At 52.9% G+C, this 16,395-nt stretch overlaps 1 protein-coding gene across 6 annotated transcripts in view; it reads left to right on the forward strand.

The window, feature by feature from the left end:
• Positions 1 to 16,395, forward strand: part of CTBP2 (C-terminal binding protein 2) — a 147,663-nt gene that overhangs the window by 77,699 nt on the left and 53,569 nt on the right. The window contains exon 1 of one of the 6 annotated variants that reach the window (XM_045568007.1): positions 12,588 to 12,601. The exons of the other annotated variants lie outside the window; for them this stretch is intronic. The gene's annotated coding sequence lies outside the window, so the exon portion shown is untranslated. Of the gene's footprint in view, positions 1 to 12,587; positions 12,602 to 16,395 lie in introns of those variants that run through there. 6 annotated transcript variants of the gene reach the window in all.

Consider the following 16,395-nt stretch of genomic DNA (forward strand, 5'->3'; position numbering starts at 1 on the left):
CACTACAGGAAGTAGAAGTTTGGATGACATCACTGTGGGGTTATTTCTTGTTATTGTAATTAATGGACCAGCAGGAAGTAGTGACACAGATGATTCTTGGCAGAAATGACAATTTAAAGGGGGAAGGATGAAAAGAGGGTGGGAAGGAAGAAACCTTTCTGGACGTTCCAACTCTCCGGGGAAGAACTCTGGAAATCCGTAGACAGTTCCTGAGAAATGAGCTGCCTCTTGCCAGCATTGGATATAGCATTCTTAACCCCTGCTACAACTCAATTGCTCTTTTTCTCTCTGCCTTGTCAAAGCGATGCTGACCTGACTGGCGTTCGGCTTTGTGAGGGCCTTTGGTGACAGGTGTCTTCAATGTCAAGTTGTTGATGGGAGGGCTCATAAAAGTGAATTTGTGCTTTGTGGGGAGGCTCTGCTGCCCAGTCCCAGGTGTTCTTTGTGTGTGTGGACGGAGCTGGGGGGAGCGTGCGGGTGAAGAAGGAAGGGCAGCGCCACGCAGCCCCTGGGGAAGGAGAGGGGCTGCTCAGCCTGGGCGGGACCGAGGCTTCCAGAGCAGAAGGGAAGTCCACCTTCCTTCAGGCTAAGCCTCCCACGGCGTGCGGGTGCCTGAGCGGACCACGGGAGGGTGGATTTGCTGTGGCAGCCGCTGAGCAGGGGTGGGACCCCTAGCTGTTGCCTGTGCCAGCCTTCTGGGGGCAGCGCAGCACCCCAGCCCACCTGAGTGGACATGGCGCAGTTGCAGTCTTAGGACACAGCTGCCCAGGCTCATCTGCTGTGGTCCAGAGGCAGGTGCTGCCTCTGGTGTTGGGGGATGGTGTCTGGGTAATGGGACCCGGAGCTTGGAAGTGAAAGGACAAGGATGCTCTTCCTGGCAAGGAGGGAGGCAGCTCCAGGCATGTGGTTAGGCTCAGGCTGCTTTTGCACCTTTGTTTTTAATGAAGATGGTGTAGGATGGTAGTTCAGTGTTGTGTCCTGTTCCATTGTGTGACTATACTACAGTTCATACATCTGTTCTCAGACATTCGGGACTCGTAGCTTTGGGCCACGGGGGCTGGTGCTGCCGGGGTGTGTCCTCAGCGCACATGCACACAAGCTCCTGTTGAGTATTTGCCTAGAAAAGTTGCCGGGCCGTTGGGATGCAAACGCTCAGCTTTGGCAGAAACAGCCTAACTGCGTTCTAGAATGGTGGCACCAGTTCACACTCCTGCCAGCGGCATGTGGGAGTCCTGTTCAGCCTCCCCAGCTCTGAGCCGTCTCGTCTTCGTTTTGGCAATTCTGGTGGATTTGTCACAGTGCCTCAGCGTGTTTTAACTTGTATTTACCCGACAACTGAGATATTAGGCACCTGTTAATGTCCTAAGTGGCTACTTGGGTGTTCTCTTAAGAAGTTTCCTATCAAATCTTCTGTTGGTTTTAAAAATTGGTTTGTCTGGATTTTTTTTTTTTTTTTTTACTTAGTCCATTTTGTGCTGCTGTAGAATATCACAGGGTGATTGACAGTGAACAGAAGTGTGTTGGCTTACAGTTCTCGAGGTCACAGCCAAGGTGGGGCTCCTGGCTCCACAGGGGGCTCCAGCATGGCTGCTGTCGCTGAGCCCACAGACAGACAGGTTGGGGCAGACCCGTCATGTCTGTAAACAGTTCAGTTTGGGGAGCTGGAAGTGAGTGAGGGGCCCAGCTGCAGTGTTAGGGGCCTGCCCCTAGAAAGCAAACTCTATGTCTGGAGTTGCAGCAGGGCCAAAGCCCTGAACTGAAGAGATAAAAGCGAAATCCAGCATCCCCTTGGGGTTGAGTACCCAGCACTGTGGCTGTGGGTGGTGGGGCTGGCTCGAGGTCCTGGGAAGAACGGCCAGGTGCGGTAGGAGAAGGTGACCAGTGGACTCTCGAGAAGAACGGGCCATTCCTGGAGCAAGAGGCCATTCTGATTTGGGCAGCACCAAATGTGGCTCTGACGTCTCATCTAGTTGGGCCTCTGCGTGTCGAAGGTGTAGCCGATGCAGAGGAACAGCCCCGAGTGACGTGGGGTGTGAGCTGCTGAAAGGCCAGGGCAACGGGAAGTACCACGGAGTGAGCTTCAGGAAGCTGCTGGAGAATGAGGATGGACATAAATGCAGTGCACCTGTAAACGTACACCTGGATCACGCTTGTTGCAACGTGGAAAGGCCAATGCAGACTGCAGAGGACGCGTCCCAGCTGGGTCTCCCCGATCCCTGCTGTTGATTGTCTGTAAGGGACCCTTTGTCGCCCCAAATTGTTGTGTAACACACTTCGATTATGTTCACTGTATTCTCAGTGAGTCCTCCGTGGTCCCGCTGCTTCCTGGGAACTTAGCCCCCAGGAGTGGTCGTTGTGTTCGGCGAGGGGTGCTGCTGGCACCCAGTGGGTAGAGGCCAGGCACGAAAACACCATAGTGCACCGGGCAGCCCCCACCACAGAAAGTTCTCCAGCCCCAAATGTCGACAGTGCCGAGGGGATCTATGGCTGCGTATGCTGCTAGAACACCCCCCGGCACCCTGCGGTGCTGGGTGACGGTTAGAGTCCAGGGATCGCACATGTGGACCCTCTTGGGCAAGATGACGTCACAGCACGTCCAGCCCAGCGCCAGTCCCTGCTGTAGGAAGCGTTCACTGTCATCTGTCACCATGTGTGGCCCCTCACAGCAGCAGCGAGCCCAGACACTGGCACTTGTGCATGGCTAGTCCTAATCCTAGTGAACCTGTGTTCTAAGAGAAATTTAATTTTTTCTTTCTTTTTGGTCAAACTTCCCTAGATAGCCATGCAGTATGTATAAATCCCTGCATGGGTCAAGGCAGTTGATTTGCCACATTCAGACTGGTTTCCATTTCCAATAGTATGTTCATTATGTGTAAAAAGACCATTTGCAAGTGGTGTGGAGGCCACTGGAAAAATCAGATGTTTCGAGCGTCTGAGTGGACATCACCAGCACTGGGATGAGGGGAAGCTGTGAGAAACTGTAACGCGGGGGTCCCTGCGATTGCAGAAACAGCGGAGCGTCACAGGGATTGATCTATCAGCAGGGCTCGCATCTGAAGACTCGGGCGGCCCGTTTGGAAATGCCATGGCTGTTATCTTCCTCTGACACTGTTCCCGGGCTCTGGAGGTGGAAGCTCAGCTGTGTGCCATTCTGTCATCTCTCTATTTATTGCATCCAACGGTTAGTAATGACTTAAATAATGATTGCCAAGACTGTAATCAACGGGTTTGTTAATGATGTGGGGCCTTGTAAAATAATTAGTCCAGAAGTGCATATCGAGGGGATACACCAAACCTCTGGGAGCAGCCTTCTCCGTGTTGAGCTTTCGGGCCCTGAAGGGCCCTGTGTCTGCTCCGTGTGTTCCTCCGGCGACCCAGGAATTGGCATCGTTTTATTCTTGTCGTTCCCCCAGTTGCCGTTTCTTGCAGGATGAAGAGGGGCTGGACGTGGATCATGTTCTGGTCCTAAAACCTCACGCCCAGGCCTGAAGTTCTGTATGTCATGTGGACGTCCAGGGCCCCCGGCTGGCCACACTCACAGCACAGTGCCTTTCCTGGCACTTTGTCCCCCGCCAGGTCCCCTTTCTGCTGTATCTGTGTGCAGCCGACTCTTTGGCCCACCCTCCTCCATGGAAGGATTCTGCTTCCTGCTTTCTTGTTTCTGAATTCCGCAGCATCTGGTAGACACCTCTGCAGAGGTGTGGTGTCCGTTTGGGGAGTGTTTGGCAGGGGTGTGCATTTCTGGGTATCTGGGAAGTTGGTTTTGCTGATCATTTTGATTTTGAAGGAAGAACTGCTGGACTCTTAACTCTAGTTTTAGGGATTTCTTGTCTGTCTGCAGAGGGCTTCGTTGCGTTCGCCATGATTTTCTTCATTGGCTCTAGTCATCCTTGCTCTTCCGAAGGGCCCTTTAAAACCCGGCGGACTGGTCCGTCCTGAACATCTGTGGTCAGCGTGGATGTGGCCTCCACAGACCAGGAAGGTCATCAGGGCGGAGCCATAAAGCTTCCCGAAGTCCCCAGAGTCGGGGTCATTGGGGTCTGTGCCACGTGGTCAAATTGACCTCTAGTGAGTCGTCTTCCTCCCTTTGCTGTCTGGCTCCTGTGGGGCACAGCAGCGAGGCGAGGGCCGTCGGGGTGTCCACCGATGTTGCCTGGCAACACCGTGCACGTTGCCAAGCAGTGGATCCTGGGGGACGTGGGCGGCGAGAGGCCCACCACAGAGATGGGAGGTTCAGGGGCTTCCCGGGAACTTGTCGGCCCCTCACTGGGCCTGTGGCTTGGTGGCTGCTTGAGGGTGACTCTGCTTCAGAGGCAGAGACACAGGTGGCCCAGGTCGGGGACAGCAAGCTGGGTGCCCCCCACACAGAACTTCATGTTGCGCTCGGCACAGGGGACAGGTCAGGCCTTTCTTGACCTAAAGGACACGTGCATGTACTTGGGCAGCTGACGCTTCTGTTACTATTGCAAGGGACAGGGGCCAGGGCTGATCCGTGAACACTAACGTCTTCCTTTTGGTTTACATCCTGTTTTTTGGCTGAGTTTTGAGATGGTAAGCAGTTGGATAAAAAAGCATATATATATAAAAGCAATTTATCCCCACCAAATAGATGTTTTTAGAGCAGTTTTAGAGAAGATGGTGTGGACATTTCCGGCCTCCCACGCCCAGTCTCCCTGGTCTTAACTTCTCACGTTAGCATGACACGTTTGAGACAATGACTGCGTCGCTGTCAATACATTATTAACTCAAGCCCATGCTGTGTTCAGGTTACCTGACGTCCTTTTTCCGTCCCTGGATCCTGTCCAGGGTCCCGCCTTGCAGTTAGTGTCCTGTCTCCACAGGCCCCTCTGCTGTGACAGTTTCTCAGACTTTCTGTATTTTTCATGATTGTAACGGTTTTGAGTATGAGCATTTATTTTGTGGATTTCCCTCTATTGCAGTTTGTCTAGTATTTTTCTCATGATCAGACTGGGTTGCAGAAGACATTTTTTGGTGTACTTTTTAAATAAAAAATTCTTTACAGGAAAGTAGCATGCACTTTTGCCAGCCAGTAATGACTTGCCTCGTGTGGTAGTGTCCTCAGGGGAGTCTGATTGTTGGTGAGTGGCGGACGTTCTCCCCCCACCCCGTGGCCCTTTGGTGGCCAGCTGACCACAGACTTTCCAGTGGAACTGGAACGACTGTCCAGGGAGGGGTGAGCAGGAAGTCACGCACGCTGGTCTCACCTGAAAACTTCTGGGTTCTCCTCTGTTCACTCTTAGGCATTCGCTGAGGGACACCCCGTGCCAGTCCCTTCCTTGTTATATTTGATATTTGAAGTCCTGGCGGGTTGGTCCTGTTTATGGATAAGGACCTGCAGGGCATGAAGGGCTCAGGTAAGGAGCTGGCTAGTCAGTGGCAGGGCTGGAATTATTTAATATCCCCGCTCTTTCTTTCCTGTTCTTGTGTAGGTGTCACCCTCGTACACCACTCAGGCTTTGAGTCATGCAGACAGAAAAGAGGCTGCCCAGAGGTTGCCCACACTTCTCAGCCAGCCTTCCGGTGGCTCTGAGCTGCTTCCTAGCGAGCTTCCGCATGGCTCCTCCGCTGTTAGACTGTGTGCCCCCCACCCGGCACCCAGCACTGCGCATGCACCTACAGCTGAGAATGCAGAGAACATTCTGGCTTGAGGTTTGGCCGATTGCTCTGCTGGTCCTGGTGTTGGTAACTCCACTTGCCACAAGCATTGAGTTTCCTCTAAAGAGTGTCCTGGTTGAGGGGCCTAGCCGACCCCACGTTAACAGAAGCTGCACTGGAGGGCTCTCAGTTGTGACATCCCTGTGGTCAGCCCAGAGCCCGTGGTCTGCCAGCTGTTGGCCTGGGCCTTAGGATGGCAGCCTGGGTATTCGAAGGAGTTTTTCCTGACAGGCTGGAAAGCCAGACAGGTCAAATGTCTAGAAGAGGAAGGTGAACCTCTGCTTCTTCACGTGGGATATGAATGGATAGGAATTGGAGTCATCTGCCTTGGTGGGACTTCCTTTCCACTGGGGCTGGCCACAGAGCTGGCAGTACACTCCTGCTGCGGGCCCCTCCTCCAACTTGACTCCCCACTTTCTCTGGGCCCCCACTCAGTTCACAGCTCAGAGACCTACAGAAGTGAGAGCTGGGGCTCTGGCACAGGGTGTGGACTTGGTATGTCCCTGATCCTGGCATCCCTTAGCTGGATCCTTCCTCATCCCCTCTCCAGCCCCACAACCCGGGGGGCTTTGCTCTTCCTTCCTTGTGTTTGGCTGAAGCTACTTGACAGTTAAGTATGAGCTGAATTAAAATGTTGACTCTTCCTTACTTTGTTTTCAGCTCATTAAAAAAGGATATCACACATCTCAAAAAGTGCAGAAATTGTGTGTGCAGCACAGTGAATTATCACAAAGTGAGCAGGCCCTTGCTGGGGGGAGGAGGTTGAGTTGCAGCAGAGACCCTCAGTTGCAGGACTTCCGTTTGGATTTTGGTGATGGCTTTGCCTCCCTGGGAAGAGAACCCCAATCTAAGCACATCCTGTGGAACAGCCTCCTGACCCGCAGTCTTGGTACACGGTGATTCTGGCAAAGTATTTTCTAGCGGCAAATATTTCATCACCAACCGAGAGTTACTGTCCCAGGCACTTCATGTACCATGAGTAAACGGTTGTGGTTACCTGTGGGTGTGTTTCAGATAATCATTAGCGAATATTCTCTGCTCATTAAGTAGTAAATGCATTGAGGTAGAGAAACTTGTGAAACTAAAATCCTAAATATGCAAAACTTGGCCAAGAAAGAAGAAAAGAACAAAACCAGCTTTGAGCTAAGTAACAAAACCAGAAAGGTTTCATTCTTTGTCTTTCTTCCTGTGACTTTAGCCACAAAGCTTGGGCTGAACCCCCACATCCCGGGAGGGTCGAGGCCGACAAAGGGACAAATTGGAGGGGCCTGGAATGGAGAAAAACCAACATGCTGCCTGATAACCTTGCTAACTTCTGGGACACTAGCCTTCTCCGACTTCTGTTTGAAGTTCCCCTTAAGAACAGGGCTCTAAAACAGATCAAAGCATCTGCTCTGACTGTAAATAGAACATAAAGCAAACTTAGGTGTGGATTGTGGCACTCGTGTTTTTTTCATGTGCCTGAAATTCTTACAGGTAGGGCACATCTCCCTTGAGAGTTAGAGCTATCATCCTTTGGCAATGGGCAGGTGACCTTTGCTTGTCCTTGCTGAGAATGCTCTCCCCGAGATGTCCCCCAGCCCTGGCGCCTGCCCGCTCAGTGTTGTTTCTCCAAGGCCTGGGTTGGGTGAGCTTAGAAGTGCTTGCCTGTTCCCGTGATGGTGGAAACTGGAAGGTGATTTACCTGGTTTTGCCTGGCCCAGTTCAGATTAGAAAAAGACCAATCCATTGTTGTCTAACAGGTATGGAAAGAGTGACGAGGAAAACAGAAATAGCCCATAAAATGATAGGGATGTCCAGACTCCCAGGCGAACAACTCCAGCTAAAACAGAGGTGTCCTCTGCCCCTCCTGTCCCCATCCTGTGGCTTTCTCTGAGTTACTCTCCATCTAATTGTCTACTGCATCATATGAGCTATTTATACATGCATTGCCCTGCTAGGAAATACAAAAGCTATTGGCAGTGATTTTTTTAAAATGCATTTTAAATAACTGTGTTCCTACATGGAGGTGGAGTTACATAATGAAATTATCATGGCCTCGAAGTTGGGGTGCTGAGGCGTCAAGGCATCAGAGGGTGACACCTGAGCAGTGTGGGGCTGCAGGGGGTGCCAAGTGCCTGGTGCATGAGCTCCGTGGGTCCCTGCCCCAGAGGAACTTCGTCAGGAGAGCCTCGGCTCCTGGTCCGGACCCCCTCTGGCTTTGAGAGTCTCTGACAGCCACGGGGGAGCTGTGTCTGCTTAATGCCTTTGTTTACTTTGGAAGTTTGTCCTACGTGAATGAATTCGCAAAACTTACATTCCCCGTAAAGCTGTCACCGATAGGAAACTCGGCAATAACTCAGCTGATGTAGTTAAACCACTATTGAGTTTGCGCCATCCGTGAGTTGATAAATCGTATAGCTTCATTTGGTAGGAATCAGCAATTTTATGTGGCAATTAATTTTTACTACTGGAGGGGAGCCAAAGGACGAGAATTTTACTTTGGTTTTGTGTATGTTGAGAGGAACTTAACGGTTTTGCTGCAGCAAGAAAGGGTCTTGTTTAAGAGCTGTCGAGCAAACTGGCGTTTGGTTGTCACCATGGGGCATTCTCGCTGTCCTTTGTGTTGGTGCCTCACGTGGCCAGAGCCCGGGTCGTGAGCAAATGTTCACTCCCCTTCGGGGGCCATGGGTCTTGCGATGCATGTGAAAAGCACATGTGTGTGGCTTGCGGATAGATAAATTACCCGTGTTTCTCGAGTAGGATGTTTTTATGCAGCGGAGCAGCTCACCCATGCTGGTTCCCCATCAGAAATGAAGATGTGCTCGGAGTAACACGTAATTAGCTTTCCAGAGGGTGATGTGATAATTTGCCATTGTTCTTTCTTGGGTCAACCCGTGACGGCTGTTCAGTGCCGTGTGTGGCAGTGGCCGGGGTCCAGGTGGAGGCTGCCGCCTGACGCTCTGCCCGCGGCTCAGTGTGGCTCGGGGGAAGGTGTCCTTCCTTCGGCCGGAGCCCCCTTCCTGCAGAGGCCTGGCCTGTTTTCTGGAAGCCCAGAAAGGTCATCTGAACATACTGTTCAGCCAGCCTCCCTTAGAGCCACAGAGACTGTGGGGTGCACGGCATTCCCTACTGCCGGTAACCGAGAATGGGGGTCTGCTGTGCGCGGCTGCCGGCCCCCTCAGAGCAGTGGTGCCATCCCCATGTCACAGATGTGGAGCTTTTAAAAAAACAACTTAGTAAACCAGATGTCCCCGTCAGCCAGCCTCAGCCCTGAACTGCTGGCCGGCCCCATCTCACGTGTCCCCTCTCCCACACGCCCCACCAGCCATTCTAAAGCAGACCCAAGCCACCGTTTCATTACACTGGCAAATATTTCAGTTTCTACTCTTAAAATGTAAGGATTCCATTAGTTAAATATAAAGCAACAATCATATCACCACACCTGAAAGAAAATCTAACCCCTAGTGTGTGTTTTGAGCGCCCTACGCCCCCTGTCAGTTCAGGGGGCTCTTATGTCTAGTTGTCCAGACTGAGGGGTGTAGACTGCAGGCCTCAGCTGCCCCCCGCTCACCCCGCTTTCCTCTGTGGGCATGGCTGTGGGCTTTCGCCCCTCCGCCCCTACGAAGCCAAGTGCACGTGCACCGAGGGGGTATCGCAGGCCGTGGGTGCGGAGCACAGCTGGGCGGCCTGGCCGCCAGGCCCGCCTCCACCGCCAGCAGGGTCTCCTGGAGCAAGTTGTTTTGTACTCGGGGCCTCGGTTTTGTCATTTTAGGTGAGGGCAGTAGCATACCTATTTGCTGAGACTGTCGGGAGGAATGAGTGAATGTGTGCAAAATGCTGAGAACAGTGCCCAGGACACTGTGAGCTCAGGAATGGTCTCATTGCTACGGCTGCCGCTCCCGGCAAAGCTTCGGTCGCTGTGGCAACTGGAAGGAGGTGGCACCTCACCGTGGTGTGTTTGGGAACCGGGTGTGCACGCTGGCCTGCTGTGCACAGCTGCCTCCGGCTTAGGGGTGTGGGGGCCACCGGCTGTGCTTCTGTAGACCCCACTGTCTTCTCCTGCTCCCAGGTCTTGTGGTGGCTGAATGCCAGGCCCCCCTGGGACTGGGGTGTGGGACTTAGTTGCCAACCATGGCTGTGCCTCGGAGCAGAGCAGGGAAGCGGAGGGGTGAGGGAACCCCGGGCGCTGCTTTGTAGGGTTTGTGCCCTTCCCGCCCGCAGGCCTGCTCTGGGCTTCTCCCCAGGCTGCGGGGGTGCGGGCAGGGTGGCTGCTAGAGGAACCACCCTCGAGGAATGTGTAGGCACCACACACCCTGGTGCCCAGAATAAGAGCTTTTCCCCGGAACAGAGTGTCTGGTGCCAACGGTTCCACCAGAGGGGGCAGTTCCACTGGAAGTCCTTTCAGGAAGTATTTTACAGCGCTTGGCTGTCCTAGCAGACGAAAATAAGATGTTTGTTTTACCAATTTGCTTAGCCCTGAAAACATTCCTAGACAATGCCAGGGCCTTAGTTGAAAATAGTCTGCTCAGCTTGTTGGGATGGTCCCAGGAAGGATATTTGGAGTGAAAATAAAATGGTGCATACCGGGCTGTTTGCCTCTGCGGGAATCCTGAGTGTTCATTACTACAGGCCACTGGGAACCGGGATCGAGCAGGGGGGGGCAGGCTGCCCTTGGGTGCACCCCATGGCCTACCGGAACATTCTAGAACAGGGAGAACCATCTCCAGGTGGCATACAGCATGTTGCTCTTCCTTCCCCTTTTCCCCTTAGCACCCTGTGGGTCACAGCCCTGGGCGAGACTCCACGTCCTGTACGCTGGGGCGCGGGCACCCCGGGGGGCACATCAGTTTGGTTCTCATCCAGGGGTCGGCCTTCCCTTGACTGTGAGAAACGTCTTTATCCATCTGAAATCTCTCCTCTTGGCTTCTTCCCTCTTCTCCGTCATGGTTCTGCCCACGCAGAATACACTCAATCCCTCTTCCGCATGACTGCCCTGCACATAATTGCGGTCAGAGATCGAAGCTCCAGAACTTTCCCTGCTGGGGCCTAAGCATCACCGCTTTCTTCCACGACAGAATTTCAAGTTGGTCACTTGCTCAGAACCAGTGTTTCAGGGAAGCTGCGACACACATGCCCGCACACGCACATACACACGGGCTGTTGGACCCTTGTAGCCAGTAGTCATTAAGAAAAATTGCATTTCTGTTCAGTAGCCACTTGTGACTTTTTCAGAAAAAAGTACTTGAACTCAAAGAATGTCAAGTGACTTACACTGTGGCATTTGTCTCTGAGACAAGGTAGCAAATAGTGTGCTGTGATCCATTTGTTCCGTGGAAGTGCGAAGCGAAAGTAGCCCGAACGGCTACAGCTCCTTTGTTTTCCTCTGTGGATTCCCTTGGCAGTGTTTCTGCCGAAACAAAAATAGCACACGATGCCTTAAAATAAGTGGCTGTGGGGAATGCTTGTGCAGATCGGCTGCGTGGTCACATATGTTCAGATTATCCATAGTGTTCACTCTTCAAAAGAATAACTTGGGTAAATGGTTCGAATCCACCCACCATATCATGGCTTCAGGCTCCCCCTAAGGATGAGTCCAGACACAGGGCGGCAGGGCCCAGGGGTGTGTGGGACTCAGGGTTAACCTGTGAGGCCCTGCGGGTGAGTGAGCTTGCTCTATCCTGAACCCTGTTTCCGCCTAAGTGCCTGCCCCCTACTCAACCCAGACAGACTGGCAACTTCTCTGACTCCCGGAAGCCTCTCCTGAACTGGTAGGGCAGGAAATCGAGTAGGAGGGCCACGCGCTAGAAAGCTCCACTGCTTCAGCTTTGGTGCCTGGGGAATGATGTAAAATCTTAGCAGGGACAGTCGGGTAGAACCATGTGGCAGCGCTGCCTGTGGCCCTTCTCATGGTTCCAGGTCAGGTGTGGATCAGGATGCAGAGCCGGTGGCAAGTCTTGGGTCCAAGGTAAATTTCATCTAAATGGTTCTACTCCTGGAAACAGTGTACCCTGTTGTCCCCACACCCCCATACCGTCTCTCAGTACAATTGTCTGCGTTCCTGAAAGTGACTTTTAAATGAAATTGCACGGGTCCTGCCTTTCATGTACCTTCACACAGCTGAGTTTTTCCTCTGTGTACCAATAAAACCCACCAGGATCCTGAAACAGCTGGCATCGTTGGTATTTTCTTTTGCACCCCTTCCCCTTTTTTGGGATGGTCCCAGCAGACTGCCCGCCCTTGGGAACTCCGGCAGTCTCCGTGTTAAGAATTTGGCTGACTTGATTCCCTGATCTCTCTGCATCGTGTGGCTTCCCATTTCCGCAAGGACATAGTTCTGATCCACACTCACGCCATGCCGTGTTCACACTGTCCTCTGGATGTGTGGTGGTTAGTGAGGAAAAGGCAGGATAAGCGGGAGCGGGTGCAGTTAGAGCAGGCAGGGCCAGCACAAGGGGCCGTGCACAGCAGACAGCCAATGCTGCGACTGCACATCTGTCGGTTGAAGAACGTTAACGGTTCTTTGTACGTTTTCTTGCGCCTGCATCCTGAAAAGCAGCTACCTGTGGGAAGAGTGGCAACTGTCTGTGCCTGGCTCCCCGGATGAACCTGGGCCCTGCGTTGCCCACCGCACAGTGGTTAAGTTCAGGTGACGGCCCACGAGTTCCACAGTCTGTGACAGTCGATAAAGTGCAAGCAGAGCACTGCGTCCAAAAGACCTCCAAGTTGTGCATGATTGGGACAAGCAGGCTGAAACGGCCCAGTTTATGGAGAGAAAGCAGCAGCCCTGGGCCTGGCTTCCCAAGAGACCCTCCTCTGGGCCTGTGCACAGGAAGCGGGTCGGCCAGGGGCTGGACCTGTGACCTGTGTCCTGCGTCAGAGCGTAACAAAGACCAGGCCAGGCTGTCGCCCGAGGCAACGAGATGGTTTACAGGAGCGTTAAAAGGTAAGTTGGATCTCAGACAAAACGCCGAGAGGCTTTGGAGGCTGCTGGAGTTTTGTCAACAAATGAAACAGGCCCTATTTTAAGCCCTGTTATGTACCAGGACTTCCTGTTTTTCCAAAGAAACCTCTTGTTTTGGTTTTTGTGATGATGGATTTATTGAAACATTTGCCGTTCCAGTGACCCAAGTCGTGTTCCAGCGAAAAAGTAAAGCTTGAGATGCCGCGGCCTGGAGAAGGGATTAAAAATACGCAGCAAAAACCCTGTCCCCAAGGACTGCTCACCCGGGGAACGTTTCAGCCTCGGCGGCGGATCAGTGAATGAACAAAGAGCTTATTGCCAGCCAGGGTCCTCGACAGATTTCATAGCTCACAGTTCGGCCTCTTGTTTAGAGGGAGGGCAGGGGCCGGCCCAAGGACAATTGAAAGGGGTTTTTTGTTGTTCCTCTAGGGCTAAGTTAAGCCATGTGTGTCTCTCTTTCGAGGAGTGTCGGCCTGGCCAATCGGAGCCACGTAAACCCCGCTCACTTCCTGCCGACCTTTTGACACCGACAGATGTTTTTTCTTATAAGTGTCATTAGGCCTCTCTGCTCGCTGACCTCATCAAATTGTGTTGAAGCCATTTTCATAAGTTCTGTTTCTGAAAATCCATTTAACCCATCCGGAATGCTTCTCTGAGATTAAGACGGCTCTGCCTTGGGGTTCTGCGGCATCGCTCCTGCCCCCGGGCCTGGCTGGGGAGTGGCGCCTGGCCCAGCTTGCACAGGGCCACGTGGGGCCACAGTGGGAAGCCACCTTGTGCTCCGTGGACAGAGGGACACTTCCACAGAAAGGTATAATGGAGACTCACACGGACACAGCCACAGGCCCAGCGGGTCCTTTGAGAGAGACCCTACAGAGCTCTGCAGGTGGATACGTGCCCCGAGCATGACTCATTAAATATTGGGGCCAGGACGTGGACTGGGGGGTGGGTCCCCAGTAGGTATACTCTGTGGCACCTGTGTGACCTGAGCAGGTGGTTGCTATGATGGGATTGGAAGAGATTGAGTCAGAGGTCCTAAGCTCATGGGAGTTTCCACAGCTAACACGCCTCATCCACAAGGGCGGACTACCGTCTGACCAGGTGCCATAGCCATCTAGAAGCGGGGAGATGGTGTTGGCATCTTAACTTTTCTGTGAACCTTATACACAGAGAACAGTTGTGCAACTGGCAGATTACTGGAGGGAATGAGTTTGGAGCCTTTGTCCCTAATTTCTTGGGCCACTGGGCTATGATGTTATCCAACAGGGTTTGGGCCTTCTGGGCTCCAGTGCCAACAGCACACTCTTCTGAAAGTGTCTGGGGCAGAGGGTGGGATGTACCTCTCTCCTGCCAGCACCTGAGATCTGGGGACTCACCTGAAGTCTCCTCCAGAACAGGTGTGATAACTGAGCTAGGCATTTGTGCGGGGCGTGCTCGACTCTGTGGTACGTGCCTTCTCTGTTGGCATCCGCCCGGCGGGATGTGTTTGCAGGCCGCCCGCATGTGGGTAGGTCAGTGAGCACTCGGGCACACTTAGGATAGTTCTCGCATTAAGCACTGTACGTGTTAGCTGCTTTTAAAGCAAAGCATACAGGTAAAAACATCCTAACCCCCTGGGGCTCCCTCTTCCCCTAGTCGCACTCCTCAGATGCACCCTCTGCTAACAGTTGGGGTGTGTCTACCTGGACATTTAAAAAAATTTTTTTATACTAACTTTACAAACCAGTTTTCTTTATTTTGCTGGTCTGTCTTTTTGCGTGCGCAGGTGTTCTCTCTGTTAGGTCTGGAGAACTCTGCCCTGGAGTGGTTCGGGGACTGCGGGATATGGCTCAATGAGACGTAGCTGTTGTGTCTCGAGACCCGGCTGGTGTGGCTCAGTCCAACGCTATGGGCCTTGGGCAGAGCTGTTGGCAGAATGGATAAGCTCGTGGGGGGTCCTAGGGACATAGGACCAGGAGTGAACGGGCTATGCTGGATCTCAGGTTCTCTGTCTCTGAAATTTGGATTTGGTGACTTCTGAAGTCTCAAAAGACTCCAGAAATGCCGTGGTTCTTAGAGACCATCCGGGGCCACCGAAGCGTTTAGGCACACTGTGACATTGTGCATGCACCCCTGGCTGGGCTCCGTGACTGTCCTCCTCAGGTTGCTCCTCTCAGAGCCTGCGTCGCTCCCCGCCCCACGAATGGTCGTGTGTGTGTGTGTGTGTGTGTCTGTCTGTCTGTCTGTCTGTCTCACACCGTGTGCAGACTCCCTGTGAAATTTACCTGCATCCTCTTCCCCCCATTCAGAGAGCTCAGACTTCCTAGTAGCTGCAGTTCAAGAACCACCTCTAAGAATAGGGAAGCAAGAGCGTCTGTTTACCCGTGAATTACATTCCGAGGGGCCTGGAAGGCTGCATTCTTAGTGTGGGGCCCCCCATGCCTGACAGATCTTTTTAATGGTCCCCAGATTTATGGGCGTGTGTGAGCCAGAGTGTAGACCCCAGGGTGCCTTAGGTAACTGTGCATGTTGAGTGCAGCCCTGGAGTTTATTTTAAGCATCTGGGGTAAGTGAAAATAACAGCAGACTTTCCATTCTGTGGGCCTGTGGGCATTGCTGATGTGAGGAGAATAGCGTTTACCCCAAGAGTTTACAGAAGTGGATATATCACAGACCCCATGTCAGCGTGGGCAGCCAAGGATTTATAGTGTCTTGGTGGGTTTTTGTTAGTGTTCTCTGTCCTGCAGGCAGTATAAACTCGGTGCCCCGCATTACAAACGGATTAGCGTTTTCATCTTTTCTGTTGAACTGTACTGTATCAGTGACTGGAGTAAATTTGACAGGTTATGTAAAGGATTATATTATCTATTGCTAGGTGACAGGTTACCTTAAAACCTAGAGGCTTCAGACAGCAAAACTTTATTATCTCACAGTTTCCATGGGTCAGGAATCTGCACAGCTTAGCTGGGTGCCTCCGGCTAGTGTCCTCGTGGTATTGTGTCAGGATGTCAGCCAGGGTCACAGACTCATCTGAAGGCTGGACTGGGGGAGGATTCATTTCCTCATAGGCTGTTGGACTGTGGGCCTCAGTTTCCCTCTGGCTGTTGACTGGCAGCCTCAGTTCCTTGCCATGTGGACCTCTTCTCAAGGCAACTGGCTTCTGTCAGCTAGTGAGAGAGTGTGCCCATGGTGGAAGCCACCTCACAAGTGACATCCCATCACCTGCCTCTTCTATCTGTTAGAAGCAGAGATTATACAGGGACATGAGTACCAGGAGGTGGGATCACGGGGCCATGGTAATGCATCTTTTTCTGGCTTCCACAGTGAGGACAGAATCTGCCCCAGGCAGGGGGAAGGCCATGGCCAGCTTAGAAAGCTCTTGGTAGGCCTCTTGGGAAAGCCAGTGGCTCCCATGGTCCCCAACAACTCATGCTTCCTCTCCTCTGTCCCATGGGCATGCCTTCCACAGGCACGCCGATGTCACCAGTGGGTAGCTGTGAATTACCCGGCTTCGGAGCCCCAGGAACTCCTGCAGGAACTGCGTAGGTCCCTGCGGCCCTGTCCATGCAACTTCAGCAAGGGCCCCCATGCAGATTCAGGTCCCCTGCTGGGCCCTGGGTTCTCATGGTGCTGAGCACAGAGGGCAGTTGTTGGCATGTACCCTGCGCCCTGGAGTGTGTCGTGTCTCTACTTCTCCATGTGAAGTTGCACCTTCCCTTCCTCTCTCCCCAAATCTGCAAACCCTCCTACCACCGCTGGCCCCTGGGCTGAGCCCAGCCCTGGCCTAGGGTAAGAAG

This window comes from Lemur catta, chromosome 14 (genome assembly GCF_020740605.2).
Source record: "Lemur catta isolate mLemCat1 chromosome 14, mLemCat1.pri, whole genome shotgun sequence".
NCBI classification, from domain to species: domain Eukaryota; kingdom Metazoa; phylum Chordata; class Mammalia; order Primates; family Lemuridae; genus Lemur; species Lemur catta.